A 26,103-nucleotide genomic window follows, 5' to 3' on the forward strand; every position below is an offset into this window, starting at 1 on the left:
CTGAATTGTGGAGTTAGAGCTGTTTTTCACCATTTCTGTGTTCAGGATTCTTTGGGCGGACCTGAAATGGTGGCTCGATGACACAGAGGGGTTAATAGCACCTCCCCCGCTATTTAAACACTAGAGGCACATACTCATAGTTACTATTTTTACACCAGGTAGTTTTTTTCATCAGAGACAACTGGGATTCACTTCAAATAATCCGATGTTATTGGTGAATGGGGCCATTTTCAGTCAATATTAATGCTCAAGGAGTTATTTTAAACCCAGCTGAAGTGTCTGGTGACAGGTGGAGCCGCCAGTGGCTTCGGATGGGTAGAGTCAATGGACGTTGTGCCGGCAACAGCCAACACCGGCCACCGCTTTGCTTCCAGCACCAGCTATGCGGCTAAGAAGGCTATGACAAGAGGGAGAGCATTTGCCAGGCAGCAGTTCACCAAAAAGCACAGCGTGAGAGGCTTTTGCTGTAAGGATGACGGCCACAATGAAGGCGCCAAAGACTTTTCTGCAGAGAAGTGAGTAGGGCGAAGTGCACCAAACTCCACTGACGACAATTTAGCATAATGATAATTGGTGATAACTAGTCATTTAAGTTACATTTTTACTGAATAATTCATCATTTACCTACAAAATATGTGCCCAATTGAACAGTGACTGCTAACGTTACTTTATTTTTAAAATATCATCCATGTTTTACACCTACAAACAAGGCCTATTTTAAATTGTAATTGTAACTGTAATAATTTTATATGAGAGTCTGGTACAAGCGTTGTTAACTCAGAAGCTGTTCAGTTGGACTGTTGCACGATTTTTCCACAATTTTTAAACCTAATTTAATACTTGGCAATTTTTTTAATCGTTCAAATTTAGATGAGTGGTTAATTATACATATTATTGTGGTGTGACAAACTCAGAACGCATATTTATTATTGCTTTACAAGGACTTTAACTGAGAAGAAAATGGAAGAAACCTAACATGACATTTATTGCTACTAAGATGGATGTGGTGTGATTGTGGAGGTATTTCCTGGTTCAACTTTGACCTTTTGTTTGTACTGGTTGCATGTACATGTAGAGTTTGCACACTTCTGTTGCCTCTTGGAAATAAGTTTGTATTAAATTGTTCTGATTTCTCAAGTTTTGTTAATTCATGCCAGATGAAAAGGAGAATTTTAAAAAGACAGACACTGGAGAAATGGGTGAACAGTCTTCTGAAGGCCATGGTAACTGTGTAAAAAGTGTGTTAACACATTTACATGCACCATTTAGCCTGGAGTTTGGAGTTGGAGGAGGTTGCAGTATCTGACAGAAAAAATAAAAGGCAATTTAAGATGTTTTTGTTGCTATTTTTAATAATTAATTTAGGGTTGATTAAGAAAATGGCAATGAAAATTGCAAAAACAACCTGATTAAACCAAGTCCTCCAACTAAATAACAAAATATACTGTTTAATTTTTTCTTCCAATAATGTGTTTTCCCACGAAAAATGGATCGTAATTTCAGTCGCCCAAAAAACTGCTGTGGCTGCAGCGGTTATGCTCTGGAGCAGTGGTTCAGTTCAGATGACATATGTACTGTATATGTGGACAGATTTCCTCATCCAGAGGAGGAGGGATGGATGGAGGCTTCAACCCAATAGTGGACTTTGCCACAGAAGACCACTGTTTGTTTCTCATTTCCAACCACAAGTCGGGACGTTTTTTTAAAAAGCGTAACTACAATCATCCCTTATCAACCTTTAACTCTGTGGTTATTATTGTAGCCATGATGATGAAAGTGGTCTAACTTTAAGGAAGTAGTAACTTTAAGGCGCACCACATGTTTCTCTAACCTTAACAAAGTGATCATTTTAACCCAAACCATCATCTTTCCCTAAACCTAACTAAGTGGTTTTTGTGCCTAAACCTAACCAGATCTTAACCACGCTGCCGATAGGAGCGCTAGATTAGAAAATGCTCCTATGTGTCGTTAGGGAGTCATGTGGTCAAACGATATATTTGATCATTTAATCGGAAGGACTTGTTGGCAGGATGATGTCGTTTGTCAGTGCTTTCCAAAACCATGACAGGAATGATTCATTTCTATTTGATCTACTAACAAACATTAAGGTTTGGGCACAAAAACTACTTGGTTAATGTTAGATGAAATGGCTGCAGTCATTGTTAAAAGTATATCAATGTTGACTTGAGGAGACAAGATGCAAATTAATCGGCATAAAGCCCGACATCCTCTCTAACAGGTTTTTTGGCTGTATAGCAAAGTCCTGCTACTTCTACACCTGCTAATAGAGAGATGGATAAAGATGTAGTGTTTCTGAGAAGTTTGTATGGACGGTTTTATCTTTTGCTGTATAAAAACTTGTTACCATCACACTGAAGCTCTCCACAGACACTGTTCACAAAATGTTCACAAATTAATAATTATAGACATGGGCATAGGAAGCATTGAAACTGTGAGTGAGACAATCTCAGGGGGTGTCTGGGGCTCCTCCCTCAGGAAATTTTTGATACTTTCATCCGGCTATACTAGCATGAAAAAAATTATGGGTAGATTTTGTAATGTCATTCAGAGGATGTGGTTGGCCTCAGATCACATATTTAAAGATATTAAAAAGCTAAAATACAGAAATTGATTCGATGACAAATTCAGAGCCATTTTTAATAGTAACCACTAATTGTTTATTTAAACTTGAGGGTCTCTTCATGGTTCTACGCAATTACAATTTCTGTTAAATGAATTTCTTTAATGTTATCAGATCAATGAGTAAAGTGGAGAGGACAACTGTATTCAAAGTGCCACTATGTATTCCCCGATAAACTACATTCATCTTCCAGTCATTTCTACTGCTATGAAGAATCAGCAGGACCTGAAGTATTTTTCTCATACCTAAGTAATGTTGTTAGCCAGTTAACTTTGTTCACACACACATTTTTTCACACATAACACTGCAACTGAGAGGCACTCCACATAAATATTTAGGGCAACATTTCATGACGAAAGGCATCAATATAACAACCATCTGCCACCTTTCATGAAAAGCAACAGTCTTGAATTCCTAAGTGGGGAGGTTTGAGGAGTGTGTGTGAGCAAATCCATCAAGTTATCTGGATAACATTATTATAGCTCTGTGGTACAGACCCCTGATATATACTTTTTGGCTAAAAATACACATTTGCTCACACTTCAAATAGCAAATAATTTAAAATCCAACACATAGAACCCCCAAATCTCATGAAATATTGAAATGAATGTGACATAATTAATCACCAACAGTGACTTAATGGGGTTGATGCTTGTTGTTGTTTTTTATTAAATACATTTCATAACCTCACACAATTATCATTACATTAAACTAATGTAATGGTGGCACTGCAGTAACAATTAAAAGATTTGAAGATAATAATAATAAAAAATAAAAGCTTACAGCTACAGCTCCTCCCTGCCTTGGTACCTGCTAGGGATGTGCAGAGGGCCCAGTATTTGTATTTGTATCTGTATTTGTTGAGGCAGCAAAATTAATTGTATTTGTATTTTTCTATTAAAAAAAAAGTGGAAAGATGCTTAAAAATCCTGTTTTTTTTTAATTATGCTTTTAATTTTAGGAAATTGAAGTGTTACAATACGTGTTCATGTTCATGTGTCAGTAGCTCAGCTTTATCTCTGGGAAACACCCCCAACTCTGGGAGTGATATCCAAATTAAGAAATATGTGTCATGTAGCAGGTGGATGTGACTCCCATCATTAAGACCTGCTGATAGACGTAACAGCGGAGCAGAGGAGAGACACTGAGATAGTGATGTAACCGACCTGGGTGCTGGTATTTGACATGGTTTATTTTTCTTCCCGAAAACAAATAATTTGTAAAATATTTGTATGAAACAAATATTCATAGAAAACCCACTATTTGTGCTTTGCTGAATAACGTATTCGTATTCGGGCACACCCCTAGTACCTGCTTCATTGTTTTTTTCATTAGTCCCCTTCATCCCCTTTTGTTTCCTTGTTTACTTCACTTGTTCCTTCTTTACCTTCATCCCTTTCTTTCTCTCCCTCTCTTTTAGTCTCATTTGCCATCTTACTTTAACCTGACGTGCCAGATGGTTTGTTACACAAAACCGAAGTCGTCCTTGGAAACTGTTTGCTTTCTTGCACAATCATCCGCAATTGGAAAAGGGCAGGCACTTTCCAAAAAAAAACACCTGGCACGTGATTGGATGAACCATCTGTCTATCACCGTCTTGTCTTGTGAGGCAGCTGGATTAGCAAGATCACAAGATCATGCGAGAATCCTTATAAGATGCTGATTGGTCTGAACCATTAGTGGTTCGGACACAACTTGAAGTCTGACAAGATGGAATCTCGCTTGATCTTGTGATCTCACAAATCCAGCTGCCTTGTAAGGTAAATCTTACTTTCCTCTTTCCTGTCATGTTTCCCTTCTTCCTACTTAGCGGTTGTATGGTATTTCATTCATCTGGGCATTCTCTCAATAAGCAAGCAGAGTGGATAATGAAGTACTGACACGGCGCTCTGAAAAGAACGCAGAGTGGATAGACCGATGCACTGAGTGTCCCATATGATAGCTGCGACCCCCGTGACTCTAGACGATAATTTACCTTTGAAGAGGCTGAAATGACCTGAATGATTAATGTAAAAAAAAAAAACTTCTTTGGACACCTAGAAGATTCCAGACTTTCACTTATTTCTTTGACATGTACACCATGTGAGCTGAGCTGAGATAGACACCAACCAAATCATAAATATAGACATGAAGCCAATCACAGCTGCTGACAAATACAACTAAAAACAAATGCAAGATGAGCTGTGTGAGCTGCAGACAAGACGCATGCAACAGAACATCAGCTTTGTTGTTTCTTGCAGACACGGTTGCTTCACTAATGCTTGTTACCTCAACTTCCCGCCGACACACTTTGAAGGCAGACAGCTCATCCAGGTGAGCGACAAGATGAGTGAAAGGACGAGAACGAAGCAGAGGAGGGTGGGACTTGTGCTGTATATATTGTAGCGTTAAACGTATTGCAGATGATTTAACACTTTTTCAGTCCTGTGAAGTAACAGCCGATAATGTGGACAGGAAGACAGAGAGACAGGAAAGAGAGACAAAGAGAAATTCAATGGACTTTTGGCCGCGGAGCAAGGGGAGGAAATGTGGCAGCCGGACAGAGTGAGAGAAGCAGAGGATAGTAGAGACAGAGGGAAAGATGTGGAAAAGAGAAAGCTGGATAAAGGAGAATCTACTCAAATGTAACAACATAATTGGAGGAGGAAAGGCTCCATTCAGTCCTCTGGGGGACTGACAGAGAGAGACGCAAAAAGTCTTGTTTCTTTATTTTTTTTTCCACATACACAAAACATAAAACTTTTCAGAATTACACATTCATTTAGTACTATTCATTTTTTATACCACCATGTCCATGACTGGCTGGTGGCAGCCTGATGAAAAGATTTGTTTTCACTTCTATATTTTATGTGACATCCTATTCATGTTAGCTGTCTTTGACTGGGGATGGGGTGTTATTTAATCGATAAAATATCCATCCTGCCAACATGTTATTTCAGTCAACACACAGTTAAAACAATGCAAGGCTGCACTTGTAGGGGCATGTTGTTTAAGATACCGTGAGACATTGAAATACAATCAATAAAGTCAAGTTGGAGTTATAGATTGATACATATAACCGAATATATACACACCAAAACACTGCACAGACAGATTTTACAATTCTGGAAAGCTATCACGGTGGCAACTGTTTTATCTTTCATCATAATGATCGCAAAGTAAACAACGAAATACGTTACAAAGTAATGCGCCAGGAATGTGCACTTTCATGTATGTGATTGACAAATGAAGTTTCATTGCAGCACAAGTTGCAGCACCTTAGTAATGTTTCTGAGTCAATCAAAGAAATATACCAAATAAATAATTATGCCATTTTTGTGACTATTTTTCTGTCAGTAGCACAGAAAGATGATGCCCTCATTCTTAAACTTGCCTACAAAGCTTTGATTGTAAGTAGCAATCAGCGAGCACAACATCATCTGGACCCATGCTAGGTTGGTTGGTGTTCATTAAAATCTTATAAAAGATTCAACAAGGATCTGGTCAACAGTTGTTAGCCACAGTTCTGCACACAGATACCCAACAATTATAGCAACTATAGCAACAATACATCTGTTTAATGCTGCATTACCAGACCTAGTCATCCATTAAACTACCCATAAACATACTTTGAAAGACTGATTATGATTTGAATAAGCTTAACTTTTTATCCTTCAGTAATTGGTCATAGTGTCAGTGCACTAATACACTCTGAGATGTCCTGGTATGGTGCTCTTTGCATCTGCCTTGACCATTATTTTTGCGTATAACGGCAGCTTGTTGTGTATTGTTGCTTATATTAACATTCAACTGTGCCAAAAACTTAATATTATCAAATGATCTATTATTGGGTCATTAAAGTATTGTATGGTTTATTTTGAACAAGTGAAAAAGGAAAAGTGTAGTGTAGTGTTCTGAAACATAAAAAATTTAATCCAAGAAGTTTAAGGCATCAGTGTCAGTGTCTTGAAAGAAGACATTGTAAGGCAGATTTCCATACTACAATAATAAAAAAAAAAAAGACAGTAATTGTAGGAATTATTGATGCAAGTTGGTTTGCAATAGGAACGGATTTAAATTATTTAATACCACAGGGAGATTTTTTTCATTTCTTTCAGTGAAAATGAGTTTTATTTATGACACACACAAACACACACTTGAGAACCTTCACTAAGAACATCCATTCATTCAGCCTCCAGCTACACTATTAACACCCTACACTACATGCCTGACCCTCAACACTTAAGGCACGTCTGAGTACTCCCTCTTCCATACCAGTCAACTGAATCACCATGGATACTGGCCTCACAGTTGTAATGTAGTTCGCATTATACATGTCAATTTCACACCAAACGGCTCCGTGTGATCATCTTTTTGAAACTTGCTCTCTCTCTACAACTCCTCCAGCCTCTTCTCCAAATCCCCAGAACAACAAGGTTGTTCAAATGAACAAAACCTATTGTGAAAAAGACAAATGTGCATTTACTTATTTATTTATTTATGTATTTTTTTAATTCTATAGCTTGTGTTACACAATTAACGTCCGCACGATCCCGTTACTTTTAGTCCACATGGCAAGTTCGCCCACCAGCCCAAAGTGAGACATCCGCGCCAGCTGTTGTCTCATTTCACCACATGAGTCTTCAGTCCTGGTTGTAAAACTCTGAATATTCTGTGTCAGACATCATCACTAAATGATAAACTATTGCCAACAGGGAGTGGTATGCTTTTGTTGTGCTATGGCAGAACAGTACTGTAGGCTAAAGGTTGAACACATCTTTTCTTGAAACACAATTTCTTTTAAACACAATTTCATTTTAATTACAGTCCTTATTCCAATTTTGACCCTAAATCAGAGTCCACACTGAATTAAAAAATGAACCAATTATCTAAAGTAGCACCCTGCGTATGCAGCTTGTAGCTGGTAATGTCGTATTTTTCCAAGAGTACCTTTTGTCACACCTCTACATGCTCTGCAGCTAAAATGCAATATTTTCAATTTTCTGTAGAGAAATTAGTGTCTTTTATTAAGTATTAATATTTTAAATTACCATACTGTCTGCTTTGCAAAGATGTGTTATTGTCAACCGTTTGCCAGGTATCCATGGGAATAACGAAAAACTGCCAATAAACAACCACACAGATCCAGGAATACAAAGTACATGTGATCCGCTTTGGTGGATTTTTTTTTTATTCCTTGCAAGGTCATTTGTGAAGCCCGGAAACAGGCTGCAAATTTAAAAACGAACACACCTGCAGCCTCATGCATCAGACATGAACCACTGACAGATTAATTTACGAATCAGCTCTCACCAGAGGACAAATGAAAGTCGAAAGCCATACAACTCCTAACAAGTTTATTTTCCAACATCCGCTGAACAGAGCGCGGGCATCATTGATGCTCTCTTCCTTTCTTCTATTACAGAATGCAGTTTGTTTTGTTTTGTTTGTTTTTTTTTTTGAAGGAACAAAATCACTCAAAAGCAACAATACCGGGCCAGTCGGATCCTCTGCATTATAATTCTGCCTGGTGAATCCCTTTCACATGGAGCACATTTTATGAAGTGAGCTCTCTGATGCTGTTATCTACAGTGGCACTGCCGTATGCATAAAAGTCTCAGTTCTCCTCTGTAGGATTATAGCAGCCGCAGGAGTGACTCTATTGTCCTTAACTGCATCAAGAACCGTATTAGCGTGTGTATGCACGTCTGCAGCGACTGTGAGAATCACAATACATGTACTCATCCCATAAAGCCCTCACACCTAAACAATAAAACAGGTCATTTGTCAGTGTGTTCCCATAATTATATGCAGCTTTTCTGAGCTGACCTGCATATGTATTGTTAACTTTAGACATCGACAAGTAGCAAGTCAATGTCAGGGGAAGATCGTCTTCATATAAAGGTAACACTATGCATACGGAGCATCATGCAAATTTCCTGGTCGATATATATTTATATTCTGGGGCTCTGCTGGAATATCTTGCATGATTTATAGTTCAAAAAACTCTATATTTATGTTATACTGACCCTTAAGCCCCTCAGTTCAGCTTCTGTCTGAACTCTATTCAGACTCTGTATTTTGACCGGCCCGCTGCCAGAAGATGCATCTCGGCCGACTTCTCGCAGCTCGGGGGACCACGTAAACAAAAAGTAAAAGTAGAATCTCACTTCTATTTCTTGTCCTTTACTCAAAACTTCTCAAATACATCTGTAAATGTTCAAGTCGAAATCAGATCTGAAATATGCAAATGACCGACGTGAACAACACATAGAATAACCTTAGCACTTAGAATAACCCTACCAACAGACAGCCGTTTGTGGGCACGCACGAACAATGTGATGTCATCACGATTAGTAGAGGTGACAAATGAGCATTTTTATATGTTCACCTCAATTTTGGGAACTTTGACCGTGGATCATTTGACCATAGACATAGGCTATAGACATCCGACATCGTAATGATATAAAAATAACAGAATATCACAAAGAGCATGATATGTCCCCTTTAACTCTGTAGAAGGTAGAATATTTGATTGACCTTTGAAGTAACAGTATGGCAGAACAAAGATCTCAAAGATCTTTAACTTAAAAGTGAGAGTGGTACTCGAGAGAATCTCAGACCTCTGTCTCATCAAGTTCATGGAAGTCTGGAGATATGTGAGGACAAAAGTAATTTTGAACAGGACTGAGGTTGGTGAGATGTCATTATACTTCAAGCACAACGAGAACTTGTTGGTTAACTTTTGTACCCATCAGACATTTTCTGAGGCTAGATGGTTCACACTTACACCCATTGAAATGGCCACATCATGATTTCCAAAGGTCTTGCAATAGAGGTGTGAGCTCGTTAACAGGTCTGGTTAGATCAGGCAGAGGAATGATCATCACTTCAGCATAGCTACAGTTCTGTAGCTGAATAAATAAGTTCTAGTTGTTTGCTCTTATATCAGTCCTTTTCCAATAACAATTGTAGAAGCATTTTTCACTTGAAAGACAGTTTGTTATTGTGTCGTATGTAGTCACAGATATTGTGGCTAAGTATCACTGCATTTTAGGTTAGAAACATGCCTTTCCAACAACTTCACAAATAGATTTTGACAATGTGGATGATGTTGAAACCAATTTTCTTATATCCATTTTCTCCAATTATCCTTTTCCTTCAATGTCCTACAACTCCCACACATGCAGTATTAAAATGTGCACGTGCATTCACAGCGCTGTAAAGAGCTTTGGACAAAAGTGACACATAACACAAGATGTCTTACATCTCATTTTGCACTCACATTTAGACAATTCTTTCTCTCTAAGTAAACTGTATACATACAGTACATACTCATTGCCCATATGAACAGAAAACACATTTTACTGTCTCCATCACATGGAGCACTTTATGAATATACTGACTGCAAGCAGCTAACAGCATCTAACGAAGCGTGGCGTCACCCACGTCATAATCCCACTCTGTTTGACAACATTGAATTTAAATAAAATCCTACACGGATATGTCGGTCTGAAAAAATGTATCCAATGCAGAGCCTTAAGCATGAAGCCGGCATTATATAACCATGTAATGCGGTGTAATGGATGATTCATAACCTTTTCCCATGGTTGAATTTGCTTTCTTGCACAATAATCCGCATACCTGCTGGTATCATGGAAATCTTACAGGGAGAAAATGAAACATCAGATATCAAAGCAAAAAAACTGCCAACACGTGCAGGTGAGCGATATATCAGCTATGTGTGGAATCAAATAAGGATCATTAATATTTTGAGATTGTGACTGGTTTGTGAATGTGCTGAAAAACACCAGCAGTAAAGCAAGTAAGCCCCCTGAAAACCCCCCCGCAAAAAAACAGCCAAAACCATGAAGACATCTTCCTCCCACAGCTCCCAGTTGCATCCACACTGTCTATTCAACACACCAGTGAGTTAGCTAGCTTAGCTTAGCATGAAGTGCTAGCTAGCTACTGAAATGTGGTTGTGATGCCTTGCTTAGCTCTATAAAATCCGGCCTGCAGGGTGTCATTATTATTTTTATGTGCAATAATGACATCAGACATAGGGAACAGGAGGACGTCAAAGAAGATGTGCAGTTTATTTCACGGATTTTCTTACCGCACGAGAACAGCTGTCATTAATGTTACATGCGACCATTATGCACAGCTGCACATTTAAAACAGCACAATAACCTCACTTAAGGTAAACCGTCATCATGGTGATATCTTAGTCATCATTATTATAAGTCAGAAGGATGATTGATGATTAATTTTATAGCGCTTATATTGAAACAGACGGCTTCACAATTTAGAATAAAATGGAAAGATTACTGATATGGGGAAATAACGACTTGAAAAAAGAGTGATAAAAATTCATCACTCATGAATAATTTAGAAGCTTATAAATGCACCTTTGATTGACATTTTAACAGAATGCAGTTGAGGCTGCAAGGATAATAACACAAAAAATTTTGACACCAGGAGATGTGAACAAAAAAAACTGTCAACCTTTCAAAAACAGATGTGATAACGTAGCATTTTATTTTAAAACCTTGCAGTCATGTGGTGCATTTGATCTTGTTAAAAAACACCATTCCTTTAGAGGCAACAGCAGTAAAGATATAATTATGAGATTGATGTACATATGAACTCAAAACAAATTGAACTGAATGTTATTTTAAATTATGAAGCTGCATGATGTTTAAAATAAAATTAAGTGTTCAGAACTTCCACGGTGGACCAGAGTGAGTTAATGAAGTGATGTGAGTTACTGAAACAAAGTTATTAAACTATATTTATTATGTAGAATGAAAAAAAAGACCTTCACTTTGAGACAATGGTTGTTAAGTCTGGGACAGTTGAAAGTAGAATTCGGGACAGTTGTGGGACACTGAGGAAAAAAGTTGATGCAAAGATAGACAACGGTGCAGGATCTCCTGTGACTCAGGTGGGTTTAACTGTACTAGAGGATGCTGTGGATAATAATGGTAAACATTTAATGTGCTGTGTATTTAGCTTGCAGTTAGTTACAGCTATAAACATTTTTACACAAGTGCAAATTATATCCGTGTGCACAAAACTTTTTCACACATGCACAAAATATTTCTACAGCTGCAAAACTTTATGACATATTCACAAACCATTTCAAAATATTAATGACCCTTATTTGATTCCAAATATATGTGCAATCAATCAGCTCTTTAGCATAATGTTTTTGTTCCTAATGTACTTTAATAGACACTTGAGAAACATAATGCTCATGTATATTTGAACTAAATAATCTCCATGCTGTTGTGCGCTCTGTGTGACTGTATTATTGCCCTGTTTAAGTTGTCTTTATTGCCGTAATGCTGCTTTTATGGTGGCCTCTAAGAGATTTTAATAATAATAAGAGTTTTATCCAGGTACATAAAGGCTCAATAAAAACAATCATAGTACAGCACATAATGACAACAACAATGAATACACATTTATTAATAACAACAATAATAATAATAATAATAAAATTGATTTACATAGCACTTCTCTTAACAATGTTACAAAGCGCTTTACAAAAAGAAAAGAAAATCAGACAAGGCAGATAAAAAGAAAGTAGAGACAGTAAAATGAATAGAATGAATATGAATATGAATGAAGTTTCCAAAACCTTTTACAAAGAGAAAAGTTTAAAGAAGAGATTTAAATAAAAGCTGGTGGATTAGTAGGTCTGAGTTCAGTGGGCAGATAGTTCCATAGTGTGGGAGCTCTAATAGCAAATGTCTGATCATCCGTAGTCACCAACCATGACCTGGGAGTAACCAGCAGGGCTCGATCTGTGGATCTTAATGGCCGAGAGGGCACATACCAGGTCAATAAGTCAGAGATGTTTGTATGCGCAAGGCCGTTTAAGGCCTTAAAAGTGAGCAATATGATTTTAAAATCAATGTGAAATTGAACAGGGAGCCAATGAAGGGACGCAAACACAGGGGTAATGGGTTCATGCCTCTTTGTTCCGGTAATAAGTCGAGCAGCAGTGTTTTGTACCAACTGGAGACAGTGGAGGGAGCCCTGAGTGTTGCAATAGCTGAGAATCAATAAAAGCATGTACAACTTTTTTTTTAAATCAGCAATTCCTTAAAATGCCCTAATTTTGTAGAGCAACTTGAGCTGGACTTGACAATAATTTTGACTTGATCATGAAAACAGAGGTAAGCATCAAATATTACTCCTAGATTCCAAGCAGCCTGCTTAATATTATTTGACAGATCGCCAAGATTAGCACCAAAGGAGCTGATGAAATCTGGGGGACCGAAGAGAATGACGTCAGACTTTTGGGAAGGTTTTGGGACATCCAGGATGTCCGGCCAAGTTCTAAGATTAGCTGAGCTGCAGGAATCTGTGGGTTTTAATGGCAGATATAACTGAGTGTTGTCAGCATAAAAATGGTAAAGCACATCATGCTTCTGAGTAACATGGCTGAGAGGCAGCATGTATATAGAGAACAGAAGGGGGCCAAGAACGGAACCTTGAGGGACACCAGAACTCAACTGAGCAATAGAGGAAGTAGAGTTACCCAGAGCAACATAAAAAAAAAGTTCTGCTGGAGAGGTATGAACATAATAAGCTGAGAGCTGAGCCCTTGAGGCCTACCCAAGTTTCCAAGCGATGTAAGATATGAGGATAAGGATAAGATCGACTGTATCAAATGAAAATCTAAAAGAACTAAAATCGAGCAGTCACCTCTGCCAGCAGTCAGCAGCAGGTCATTAGTAACCTTAACAACAGCTGTCTCTGTACTATGAAGTGCTCTAACACCAAACTGAAAACAGTTAAAAACACTATTATTATCCATAAAAGATATCAGTTGTGATGAAATTACTTTCTCCAGAACCTTAGATAAAAAAGACAATTTGGAGATTGGTCTGAAGTTACTTAAGGACAGGGGGTCAAAATTAGGTTTCTTTTGTAGTGGGTGAATAATAACATGATTAAAACTGTTTGGAAAAGAACCAGAAGCCTGAGAATTGTTAGAAATATGCAAAATAACAGAGCCAACAGTGAAAAATACCTCCTGGAGTAGTTTAGTAGGGATGATGTCTGAGATGCAGGAGGAAGAGTTCATATGGGAGACTGTATCCTCTAACATTGAGATTGTGATGGGTTGAAACTGGGAAAAAGAGGCTGAACTAACATGGGAAACAGAAAGAATTGTGTATTACTCACAATGAAAAAATTGTGTATTATTGATGTATTTCAGCTGCATGACTGGACTTGGCCCAGTCCACATGAGCGTTCTCAGTTCATACAGTAATGATGATTTTCACGATTGATTTGGAGAGGATAAGGTGTTAGTGACACATTATAATCTCTACACGCAGGTTTGTATTTACCCAGATGTACACAAGCAACAAAATCGTCGACAGCACGCTGGTTATTGATTGAATGTTCCTGGTCCTGACCTTTGTCTTCAGTTTAGAATACAGCTGAGACTGACAATGTAGCTTAAACTGATCAAAGTTGAGTCAAGTCTGATATCGAGGAGCTCAGTCTGACAAGCTGAGTCTCAGATGTCATAAATGTCTCCTGTACAGAAGACAACCCTTCTCTTTAGTAAAAAATATGACATTTCCTCTGAAGCCATTCTCAGGACTGTAAAGCTGTATTCATGTCATATGGGATGGATGGTGAAGATTACCATGTTTGCGACTTATGAGTGTGTACATCATCAGACAACTCAATACAATTGTATGAGGGATGGTTAAAGATACCATGCACGGGCAATATAACATTATATCAATTATATTTATGTTTATTTATTTATTTTCTTGGAACATAATGTTATTTTATTTTACAAAAGAAAAGATTTGATTTGTACACAACAAATTATAAAACATATTATAAAAACACCTTTACCTACATGTATTCAACTTTCATGAATTCAGTGTAGAGAAACTCTTGTGCAAGAGAGGAAAACTCCAGACAAGATAAAAATGAAGGCTGGAAATGCTACTACAAACTTAAAAAAAAGAAAATTAAAAGAAAAAAAAAGACCATGAAAACAGACTTTGGCTGATGTGATGTGTCTCTATTTGCTACATTTTCAAGCACTTACCATTCAAGCGCTAAGAAAAGTCTGAGTTTCCCAGTCATAATTACAACTTGGAAACTGACATAATCACTATTAAAACGCCTCAAGCACCTTGTAATTATAGTAATTCTGATATGACGAAAATGAGACATAAAGATCCATGAAAGTTGTAATTCTGTTTTTTTTAATACATTATTAAAACAACCACCTGACTTCTTACTCACACCAAATCCTGGCACCACATCACCCCAGTCCTAAAAGAGCTCCATTGGCTTCCTGTCTCCTACCAGATCAACTACAAAGTCCTGGTCATCACCTACAAAGCCCTTCACCAACTGCCCCCCCACCAAAATATCTCATGGAACTCCTGTCCCCCCTACCAACCTTCTCAGTCCCTCAGATCCACCTCTGCTAGCCTTTGGGGACAGGGCCTTCTCTAGGGCAGCTCCCAGGCTCTGGCAGTCCCTCCCCCAAGACATCAGAGAGTCAGAGTCCCTCGCTGTTTTCCAATCCTGTCTCAAGACCCATCGCCTTCTCTTAGCCACCCCCTATCCATCCTTGTGTGGATATAAGTATCATGTATTGCTATTATTATTATTGTTAATAACACATACCACAGATATACAGTATTGCAGACGAGATATCACGCACTGAATTATATTCCAAGTGTATTATTATTCTTTATTGGATTTCATGTGGTGGCCGGCGGTCCTGAATACCAGCCAATCAATCTGACATGCCCGGGGCATCATTACTGCCTGCATTATCCTCCAGATGGGGGATGTGGGGGGTGAGAGTGGTGGATTACCTTATGGCATGCTTTTTAAAAGCTTTTATTCTCCATAATCGTCTCTCCCTGGGACGCACAAAACTCCCTTAATTAGAATCCAAGACTTTATTTCCCTCCCTTAGTCTTTTAATTCCATAAAATTCAAAGCAAGAGCCTCGAGTCAGAATTAGCTTCTTTTTTTTTTTCTTTTTTTTTTGGCAAGAGAGTACGACCGGAGCACCTGTGCAGGTTAGAAGAGGCAGCTTGCAGGCGCTGGTGTTATGGCTGCAGACGAGGGGCCATGAGAGGAGGAAATGAATACTGAAGTGTTTCAATAAGGGCACTTTTTGGAGCACTTCTGCCTTATTCAGTCCCCTGTAGCGGAGAGGTGAGATGGATCAACCCATCTGGAGGAGCGTTTGCCCTCTGAAGAAGGTAAGGTGACTCTCGTGAAAGATCCTCGACCACTGTGCCACTTTCAGCGGTTGTTTGTGATGCTCAGCGCATTCAAAGAGGTGCTGAGCAAAGTGCTGCAATTTTAATTCCCTCTCCACTTATTTCTGAATACACATTTCTCAGTGTGTTCGTGTGAATTCTGCTGCAGCCACTGCTGCAATTTTGCTCTAAAAGCTGTTATCTGTACATTCATTATGTGTGCTCTCATCCAGACGTTGCTGCATAAATGAATGCAGAAAATTGTTTTCTTCACATAAACCTTTTTGTAAAATATTTGTAAACATTTTCTTTTATGTAACACTGTCCTATGTCACTATAATAAGTCACAAAGATTTTATTTATGACATGACATACGAATATGCACTGCACTTAACGGTTTCCTTTTTTTTTTTATCCATCTGAAGTTACAAGGAAATAAAGTGTTGAGTACTTCAGATAAAAGCTAATTTGTTTCTAATGTGTAACATTCCAGAGCAAATTGCCTGTACTAATATGCGATAGAAGCATTAAGAGGGATTTTACAAGCTTTGCCACTGTATTGTTAGAAAACACACACACACACACGCATACACACTCAAAATGGAACCCATTTCAGCAAGACAGGACTTTTTTTTGTCCTGCGCCTCTTCCATTTAGCAGGGAACAAAAGGAGCTCTTCAGCTCTCAGCGGATTTGTACTGTTTGGAAAAAAAATAAATAAACACATTTTTTTTAAAAAATGGAGGATTTTGGGCAATCATCTTCACCGGAGCTACAGAGAAATAACATATTTTGATTTGTTTACACTTTTTTGTATACAACATGATTCAATGTGTTATTTCATAGTTTTGATGTCTTCAGTATTGCTCTACGATGTAGGAAATAGAAACAATAAAGAAAAACCCTTAAATGAGTAGTAGTAGTAAACTTTTCACACACATACATACATATATATATATATATATATATATATGATGATATAACATGATAAATGATTATAAGAAATCATCTGTATAAGAAAATACTCACAATACTGTACAAGCAGTAATATAAACCTGCATAGATCACATCTTTTTCTTTAAGCCCTTCACTGATGAATCAATGATATGCAGATGTTTTCACAGCAGCCTACATCAGTATCACCTTCATTTAAGTCACCCTATTAAGCATTTATAAGAAGTACATAAACATTTAATGAATAGTTTATAACACACTATATGCAATATATACGCTGATATGTGTTTGTTAATGTATCTGTTAGCAACTATGACTCCTCGCGTGGGCACCCAGCTGGAGGCTGCTGTATAAACAGATAATGAACGACAATATAGTATTACACAGTGGTAATAATGTAAGTGATGTCTTCATAGGGAAAGTTATGATTGCTGATAAATATTTTACAGTAAAAAAGGCTTAAAATGACCTTATATCTGCTGACAACTACATTGTAGAGTGTTAGAAACCATTTATTAAATTGTTACAGCTACATCTTATATACAAACTTTTATCACCAGAAAAACATTTTTTCTGACAAGGAACTTATATTGTGGAGGTGCAAATAATGATGATGTGCAATTCAGTAGCAAGGACAGATGTGGTGGAACATGTATTATACCACCACAGAAACTCTCAGGGCTAAAGTCAGGCTTGATGGTCCTCTCTCCTCTCAAAAGCCAATGTTGGTTTCTTTTAACCATGAGGGCCATCTTTCTCCAACCTTGATCAAATATTTTCAGTTGGTTTAACTCTTTAGCAGCACTTGTTGATGGTGGATCTAACTATGTGTTTGATTTTGCAGGTGTTAACTGTTAAGATTGAGTCACTGAACTAGATCAAATGAGAACTCCGAGGGCTATTTTGACATTTGATGTTTTTACAGCCTACTTCTGGCTTATCACTATTAGCCTCCATGCCACCTACACCTTCAAATTAATAACCTTTATATGTGCATTTATTTTGTGGGAATGGTGAAAATGTAAGGTTTGTATGTGAAGCAATGTATCATCAGTGGTAGTAGTAGAATAAAGATGCACAAAGACCTCCTGTGGTGCTGGTATAAATGATGTTGGAACAAACAAAACTACTCCTGGAGATGTTTGAAAAAAATAGAAAACAATGGGAAAGAATGTTAAAATGTAAGTATTGTAGCATTACAAAACCCAGATGTATGTACATGCTGACAGCAGGGAGTAAACACTCTAAAATACTGTTACCTTCCTGGGGTATTTTTGTGCTGCCTACTTAGTAAATGCAGCATATCAAACGCTAATGCAGCAGTCTGCGAAACAGCATCGTTTATGACTGATCACTTGTATGGTAAATGTGGTAAAGGCAGTAAGTAGAGTGACCAAATAACCACATCTACAACTTCAACTCTGGATATTATTGCTCATCATAAATGGGGGCAGGGAGTGAGATAAACCCAGTGAGAGATAGACTGAGAGACAAGAGAAAAACAGACAAGGAAAGAGAGAGGTGAAGGAATGTTTTGGGAAACAAATCAGAGAATCTTGGATGAGAGAGACTCATTATACCAGACCAGCTGCCACCAGTGAGACTCCTGCTGCATTCACTCCATGTCAGACTTTCTGTGAACTGAAGAATCTTCCAGAATGTCAAGTTCTCAGCTGAGAAGTCCAAAAATCTATTGCAGTCCAGAGTATCACAGCACTTGCTCGAGCTAAAAAGGGGTTTGTCTGATTTATGTGACTGATTTTACAATCATAAGTACAAGTTGTACTATACATTGCTATAAATATTTTGGTATAGCTGACAAAAATTCCAATGGAGCCTTATAGAAGCAAATTCAGGTTCAACAACACTGAAAACAACAATTCCTCCTTGTCTGCTTGGATTGTTTTTGGTTGTCAAGCACCACATACACATAACCAGTGTTGGGCAAGTTACTTTAAAATTACTCATTGTTGTACTCACATGCTGCGTCTTTTTTTTATTTAACATGTAGAAATAAACGCATTGAAAGTGATAATTGATGCGTGTCATTGGAGGCCAACACAGATTTGTCCCGTTGTTCTTTGCATTTACTGCTGCATTAGTTGGATGTAATAAATGAATGAGAAGGAGAAATGCAGAGGAGGAAAATCAAACTAAGAGCATCTGTTTCCAGAGTAAAACATCTGTTGAGTGCTTGATGGTTATTTATCTGTGCTTTACAATGTAACCGCCGTGAAACAATCAGAAAATAACACTTTATTTCTCTCATTCACTGCTTTGTTCCATTTACCAACACTTGGTCTCTTTCCTGGACCACTGCACTGTCTGTCTCTCTCTCTCTCTGAGCTCGCTCACGCAAACAGCTTTGGTTGCTTTGCTCTCATTTTATGCTCCAAAATTGAAAGAAAGTTGGAGTAGGGGCGTCGAGGCAGTTGAACGCATCTTATAACACTTTTGGTGCGTGTTCGGCCATTTAAAATAATAGGTGTACTTCAAAATGTGTGTGTCAAACGCTTTCAGTGCATTTGGGCTCTCAGTGACTGCACACAGCACTCTAGAAGTCCTGACCTCAGCTGTTTGATACACACACCCTCCAATTCTGAACTAAACTAGCTTCAGGTGACTCATGAATGTAGGGGAGCGAGCCAGCTAAGAACACACATGTCAATAAGACTTTGGAAACCACAAGTCGCATTTCTCTTCCTCCAGAGCAGTCTGTCAGCTGAATGCAGAGACCACACTGATAATAATAATAATAATAATAATAAGAGTTTACAAAGTGCTTTGACAGACAAAGCAAAAGCAGTACAATGCAAAGCAAAGACATGATACAGAAAACAATAACAAGATCTGACCTTAAGTAGACGACGGCCGAAGACAAAGAAAAACAATAAAGAGATGGTAAAAAGATTAAAAGACAATAGAAAGATGATCGAAAGATAACATTACATAAAAGCAAGTCTGTAGAAATAGGTTTTAAGAAATGCTTTAAAAGAAGTTACTGATTCTGCGAGCCTTAACTCCTCAGGCAGGTCGTTCCAACGTCGAGGGGCCCTGATGGCAAAAGCACGGTCACCTTTAGATTTAAGCCTCGACTTTGGAACAGCCAGAGGGTCCTCACCTGAGGATCTAAGGCTGCAGGCTGGCTCGTACGGGGTCAACATAACGTAATGTAGCTTGGAGCCAGACCCAGACGTGCTTTAAAAGTGATCAGTAAAATCTTAAAATCAATTCTAAAACGAACAGGGAGCCAATGGAGAGAAGCCAGAATCGGGGTGATGTGATGTTGTCTGTTAAAACCAGTAAGAAGCTGAGCTGCTACGTTCTGGACTAGTTGGAGGCGAGAGAGGGATTTTTGTGTTATGCCGGAAAGGAGGGAGTTGCAGTAATCTAATCTGAAGAAAATGAAAGCGTGGATGATTTTTTCAAGGTCAGAATGGTAGAGCATTGGCTTAATACTAGAAATGGTTCTAATTTGGAGGAAGCAGGACTGGACAACTTTTTTAATGTGTGGTTTGAAACTTAGATCTGAATCGAACAGTACTCCTAGATTTCTAGCAGTGGGCTTCATGTAGGTGGATAGGGGACCGAGACTGATGGGGCTATTTGGATTAGGGGGATTGAACAGTATGATGTATGAACATTATTGATATCAACCTTCAATTAATCCCAGTAAGACAGTGAGCATGCTGACCCCCAAGTGTAAAAGTAATAATGGGATTACTGAATTTCAAATTGTAATCCTTTACACTACTTGTTACTGAAAAAAATAATTACATCACTTTAACACATTACTGACCAACACTGCACATAACACACTGTACCTTTGCTTAACTGTAAGCCCTGGATGCCTATCAGGTATCAAAAGAAACAGATTACTGAGGAAATGTTGACAATAGTGGAATCCAAAGTGGAAGTGGATGATTTGTGCATAAAAACTGTGACTTCTATGAGTCTTGCATCACTGAAAAGACGTCAAGTCAAGTGTCCAAATGCTTCAAACATCTTAAACTGATGTCCAACACCAGTCAGTAGACCAAAGCTAGCAATACTTGAAGTCAGAATTTCACAAATTTATCAAATTTGCTAGTTTCTGGAGAACAAGAACTACTATAATCTTCAAACAAGCTGTATGAGAATAAAGACTAGATTAACAAATTAAAAGCAGGCCAAATGTAGGCTACAATTTCATCTGAAAGACGTGTGGATTTTTTTGTTTCAGCTAATTTTTGTTGTTGTTTTCAGTGTTGTTTCTGGAAAACGATACTGTAAATATCTAAATGGTTGAATGATTTTCCTCTTGGTACATAGCAGTGAGGCATACTTGCTCTCTTGGGTACTTTCCCCAGTGCTTGCAGTGCTAAAATGGGACATTAGCAAAAATATCAATTTTGAATATGATATAATCGCTCCTGAGCACATTCGTTTTCAATTCCCTTGCACAGATTTTCCAAAGCCTCCTCACAATTAAATCACACACTCTTTTCACCAGTCCCATCAGACCGGTGTGTTCAACTGAGTAAATTAATTAGATTCTCATGCAGCATCTGTCTGCTGACAAAACCAACACCAGTAATATCTCCTGCTCATTCTCGTCACTCTGGTTTGTTACAGTTGAGAGAGCACAATCCCAGGAAGGTGAAAATGTTCCTGACTTGTCTCAAGAGAGATAAAACAAAAACGACTTCAAGTGCACTTTGGAATGGCATTGAAGCGACACCTCATTCATTTGCTCCAAAATAGACGGTGTGCTGTGGGAGTGAGGAATGACTGAATGGAAGCTGGAGATGAAACTGACAAGAGATTAGTACTTTAGGTGAAATAGGGTTGGGCGTGAGGAGTGTGAGGGGGATTTTCACTTTAGCTACACTCCACTAGAAAACACAACTATTTGCTGTGACAAACAATCCCGACACACTTGAAATATGCCCACCGAGGATTTGTGGACGCTTTCAATAATTACCCATTTTTCATCTCCGTTCGCCTCCGTATCTTTTAATTTACGCCAACCATCCTTGCAAAATCGTGAGTTAAGAAAATGAAAAATCAGGCAGTCATTAGTCAAAGCAGCCATCCATTCAACAGGTAAATATGACCATCACTCATACAGTCAATATTAGCTCACATACTGCTGGCCTCTGCAATTCAGGCTCTGGATCCCTGAGACTAATTCCACCCTCCGGTAAACAATAAACCACACACAAATACACAGACACATACAGGAGCAGTCCATGCATTTGCACACACGTCCATGTAAATAAACACATATACACATACACAGATATATTACCAGAGAGCCACAGAAAAAACACATTTATACCACCAGTGTTCCAGTCAGTAAACTAGGTTTATTATGAGGCTGTAATGCTTACATAAAAAATAAATAAATAAAAAAAATAACAATAATATAAATAACAAGAGCTTCAACTGACTGGCATTATATTCAGGTTCTGACCGACACCAAAACAGGCTTCTGCTGGGAACATCTGCATTAAAATGATACGCCGGTGTTATTGTGCACTTATAGCCGTGCGCCAGAGGCTCTTGTGCCGAGCCTGTTATAGCGGAGTATTCAGTGGCCGGCGTCAGGAGATGGAAATCAAATAATGAATAAATTTTACATCCTGACTCATTTAATTTTCTCTGCGGCTAAGGGAGAAGAAGTCTTGTCTGGAAGCCAGCAGTGATTCCTCTTTCATGCAAACGCCACAGAACGTGAAAGTGCTGGAGTGCAAAGCATGCATAAATACACAGACAGATAATAATATGCTGTAATGTAGCATATCTACTCACATAGATGATTTGGATGACTTCTTCCTCTGAATATGGTACTCTTGCAGGGATTCAAGAGCAAATGATCACAAAAAATTACATATAAGTGCTGAGAGAAGTAGATGTTTTTATATAATATCAAATTTTGTCGTATACCAAAGACAAATAGGATTTGTTCCAAACTTTAAGAAGAAAAAAGAAAGACAGTGACCGATAGCCTACCACTGTAGTTACCTGCATGCCCAACTGTGAATATATAAATGACAATTATACTGCTTTTCAAGCAGGCTTTATCTACTTTCCACTGGAAATAGTTGGCCTCAAGCAGAGATGAAGAGCAGGCTACAGAGATCTGGTAACCTCACTTCTTTCTATGTCCACATCCCCAGAATTTTTTTTTTTCATTTCCAAACTTGTAGGCTGCAGCTCCGACCAACGCTGACTCAAGTGACATTACTTGTACTCCCCTGAGACCTGAAAACACACCTTGATGTGTAAAATCGGTGGAGTTCCCCTTTAAATGCACACTTACTAATGATCCTCCAACAGAAAACAAGGAGCAGAGAGCAGCAGGTATTTGATCGACCGGCGATCTCTGAGAAGTGAAGGCTAAATGAGAATTGTCTGAAATGCAACTTTAATCCCAGTGTTGTATTACAAAACAACAAATTTAGTAACTAAGTGTTCTACATTACAGAGGTATTGATTGATGAACTACAAATACATATTTTCCTTATGTTTCCTTATGTGTTTTTTTTTTTTTTTTTTTTTACAAATATTTGTTTCATACAAATATTATTTGTTTTTGGGAAGAAAAAAAAAGATATTAAATAACAGCGCACAGGTCGGTTACATCACTATCTCAGTGTCTCTCCTCTGCTCCACTGTTACGTCTATCAGCAGGTCTCAACGAGGGGAGTCACATCCACCTGCTACATGACGCACATTTCCTAATTTGGACATCACTCCCAGAGTTGGGGGTGTTCCCCAGAGATAAAGCTGAAGTACTGACACAAATGAAGTGCTCCCAAGGGAACACTTAAACAAAAACAGGATTTTTAAACCTCTTTCCACTTTTATTCAAATACAAATACAAATAATTTTGCTGCCTCAACAAATACAGATACAAATACAAATACTGGGCCCTCTGCACATCCCTAGTTTGTATTTAGAGACCAACCGTACAGTGAGGGAATACTTGGAGGAGAAGGTGAAAATGTAGATGTGGTGAATCTGAGTTTTGTCCTGCCAAAGCCCCAGAACACAACCGGTACATATGATGAGAGCATTTGGTTTCTTGAAATCAAATATAATTTGATTCCTCGTCCTTCTCTTCACTTTCCTCATCTGTCTCTTTCATTATCTGTCTCTCATTCTCCAACGTTCTCTATTTCACTTTGACTCTGTCATCCTCTGTAATCTTCTCGCTTTTCTTTCAGTCTATGAAGTTTTGTTTCCCTTTTTTTTAAAAAAATCTCTCTTTCTTTATATCTCTGATGCTCTATGTCATTGTGGCTTTCAAGTTTTGGTCTCCTTTATTTTCTGCCTTTTTGAACTCCCCTTTTCAGTCTTGTCTTTTGTTCTCTCACACTTTCCTCCTTTACAAACCGCCGGCGCTCACACACTCGACAACTCATGGTCTGCTGATTATGCAACACTCCCTCCCCTATCTGAAAACACATGAGTCTGCTTCATGGTAATGCCGTAGAGCCACCGGTGCAAAATTTCAGTGAGAAACCATTTGGGAAAATTAAAAAAAAAAAAAAAAAAAAAAAAAGCCTTCGTTCCCTTTTTGTCAGTGTTCAGCAACTGTGTTTCCTCCGTGAGCTTGTCAGTAAAATCCCTCAGTGAATGATAAGTTTAAACAACCAGTCAGTAAAGTGGTCATTTTTCAATGCCTTGTTTCAAGGTTCAATAATCATATATACATCATACAATCTATCAGCAGGGCCCCACTGCCCTTAACCAAGGTGACTTATGCCTTGATTTACAGCAATCAATACCTCATCAGAATTATTCACTCCCTTTGACAAACAAATCAATGCATGTTCTTTAGCCCCGCACCAACGTCTGAGCAGTTTGTACAAGCTTGCTGTAATTCAATGCCAAAAAGGGGTCCATGTAACGAAGGACAGCTCCCTGGACTCATGCTTGCCTGGACTTTACTGCTTCATGCACATATTTGAGTGAAACAGCAATGCAAGAGTTTAGGGAACTGAGTATTTCAGGGACGACGTCTTCCCACAACAGAATTACAGTGGATGTTGAGCAATGAACATTTGTTTACAAAAATCCTTGAAAACAGTATCACCCTATTTATTATCCTTGTTGCCATATTTTACGTTTTTGTCGTATGGGGGTTATTCCACACTGTCCAGGTTGCTATTTTGTACTTTATTTGTCTGTTGTTTCATTTTTATTTTCTGCTAACTTTGGTGCCATTTCAGCCACGGGACAGAGATACCCCAATCTAAAGAGACTGTCCTGGTATACAAAGTTTAAAGGAGCTATAATCTGTATTTTTAATAACAACAATGTACCAAAAACAATGTGTAGTGTCAGATGCATTGCTCATAGTGATGAATCTACAGAGAATTATCAGTGACTCTGCAGCTCCCCCTCAGCTTAACAGAGCTTTATAGTGAGTTTCAGCTCATTGCTTAGCTGTCTGGCTGTAACTTTACTGTTTTGGTTCACTCTCAGCGCTCTCATGTGTCATTTTCTGCCACAGCAGGCAGCTGCTTTCAGGCGAAAAGCTCAAAAAACCCACTGTACACTACCTGCGCAGCATCAAACAGCAAACAGACGCATTTCCCTAAGGAGTTAGTAGAGAGCAAAAACAGAGCTAAAAGAGATTAAATACTGGACTTACATTCAGCAGGTGGACAGAAACACGACTGCAAATAAATGAAGATGAAATAATGTTGCTCCATAAGTGCTGGATGTGAAAGCATCCTGTTGTTCAACATATGAACTTAAAAGCTGATGATATGTCAGTGTTGTCTTTGAATTTACGGTGCCTCCAAGTGGCCAAAAAAATCAGTTAATGCCAATTTAAATGAAAATGCATGAATAGTTTTCACAAGTGGGACATTCTTGTTCATCTGAGAGAACTAATGGCTTGTGTGCATCATTGTCATTGTCTTAAGCCTAAAGGTCCATCCCTCAGTAGACAGAGGAGGTACACTAGGAGAAAGATTTTTCCATGATTTTATTTTTTAGTTATTCATAAATAAATTGTAAGGAGAGACACAACACCCACACACTCAACACTCATCACCCACCCACCGACACAATCTCAGAGTGTCAAACTAACACTTTCAAGCAAATGTTTTCGCCCAGAGCCACACCAGTCATTGCATAGTTACGAGACCCAATAGAAACTAACAACAGCTGGTGTAGCAACCATGCTATTAATCTTGTCCCTTTGGTCAATTCTCATCCTGCTAAAAGGAACAAAATTTGAATTATAAACTTTCAAATAGT

The sequence above is a fragment of the Thunnus albacares genome, chromosome 13, assembly GCF_914725855.1.
Source record: "Thunnus albacares chromosome 13, fThuAlb1.1, whole genome shotgun sequence".
Taxonomy (NCBI): Eukaryota; Metazoa; Chordata; class Actinopteri; order Scombriformes; family Scombridae; genus Thunnus; species Thunnus albacares.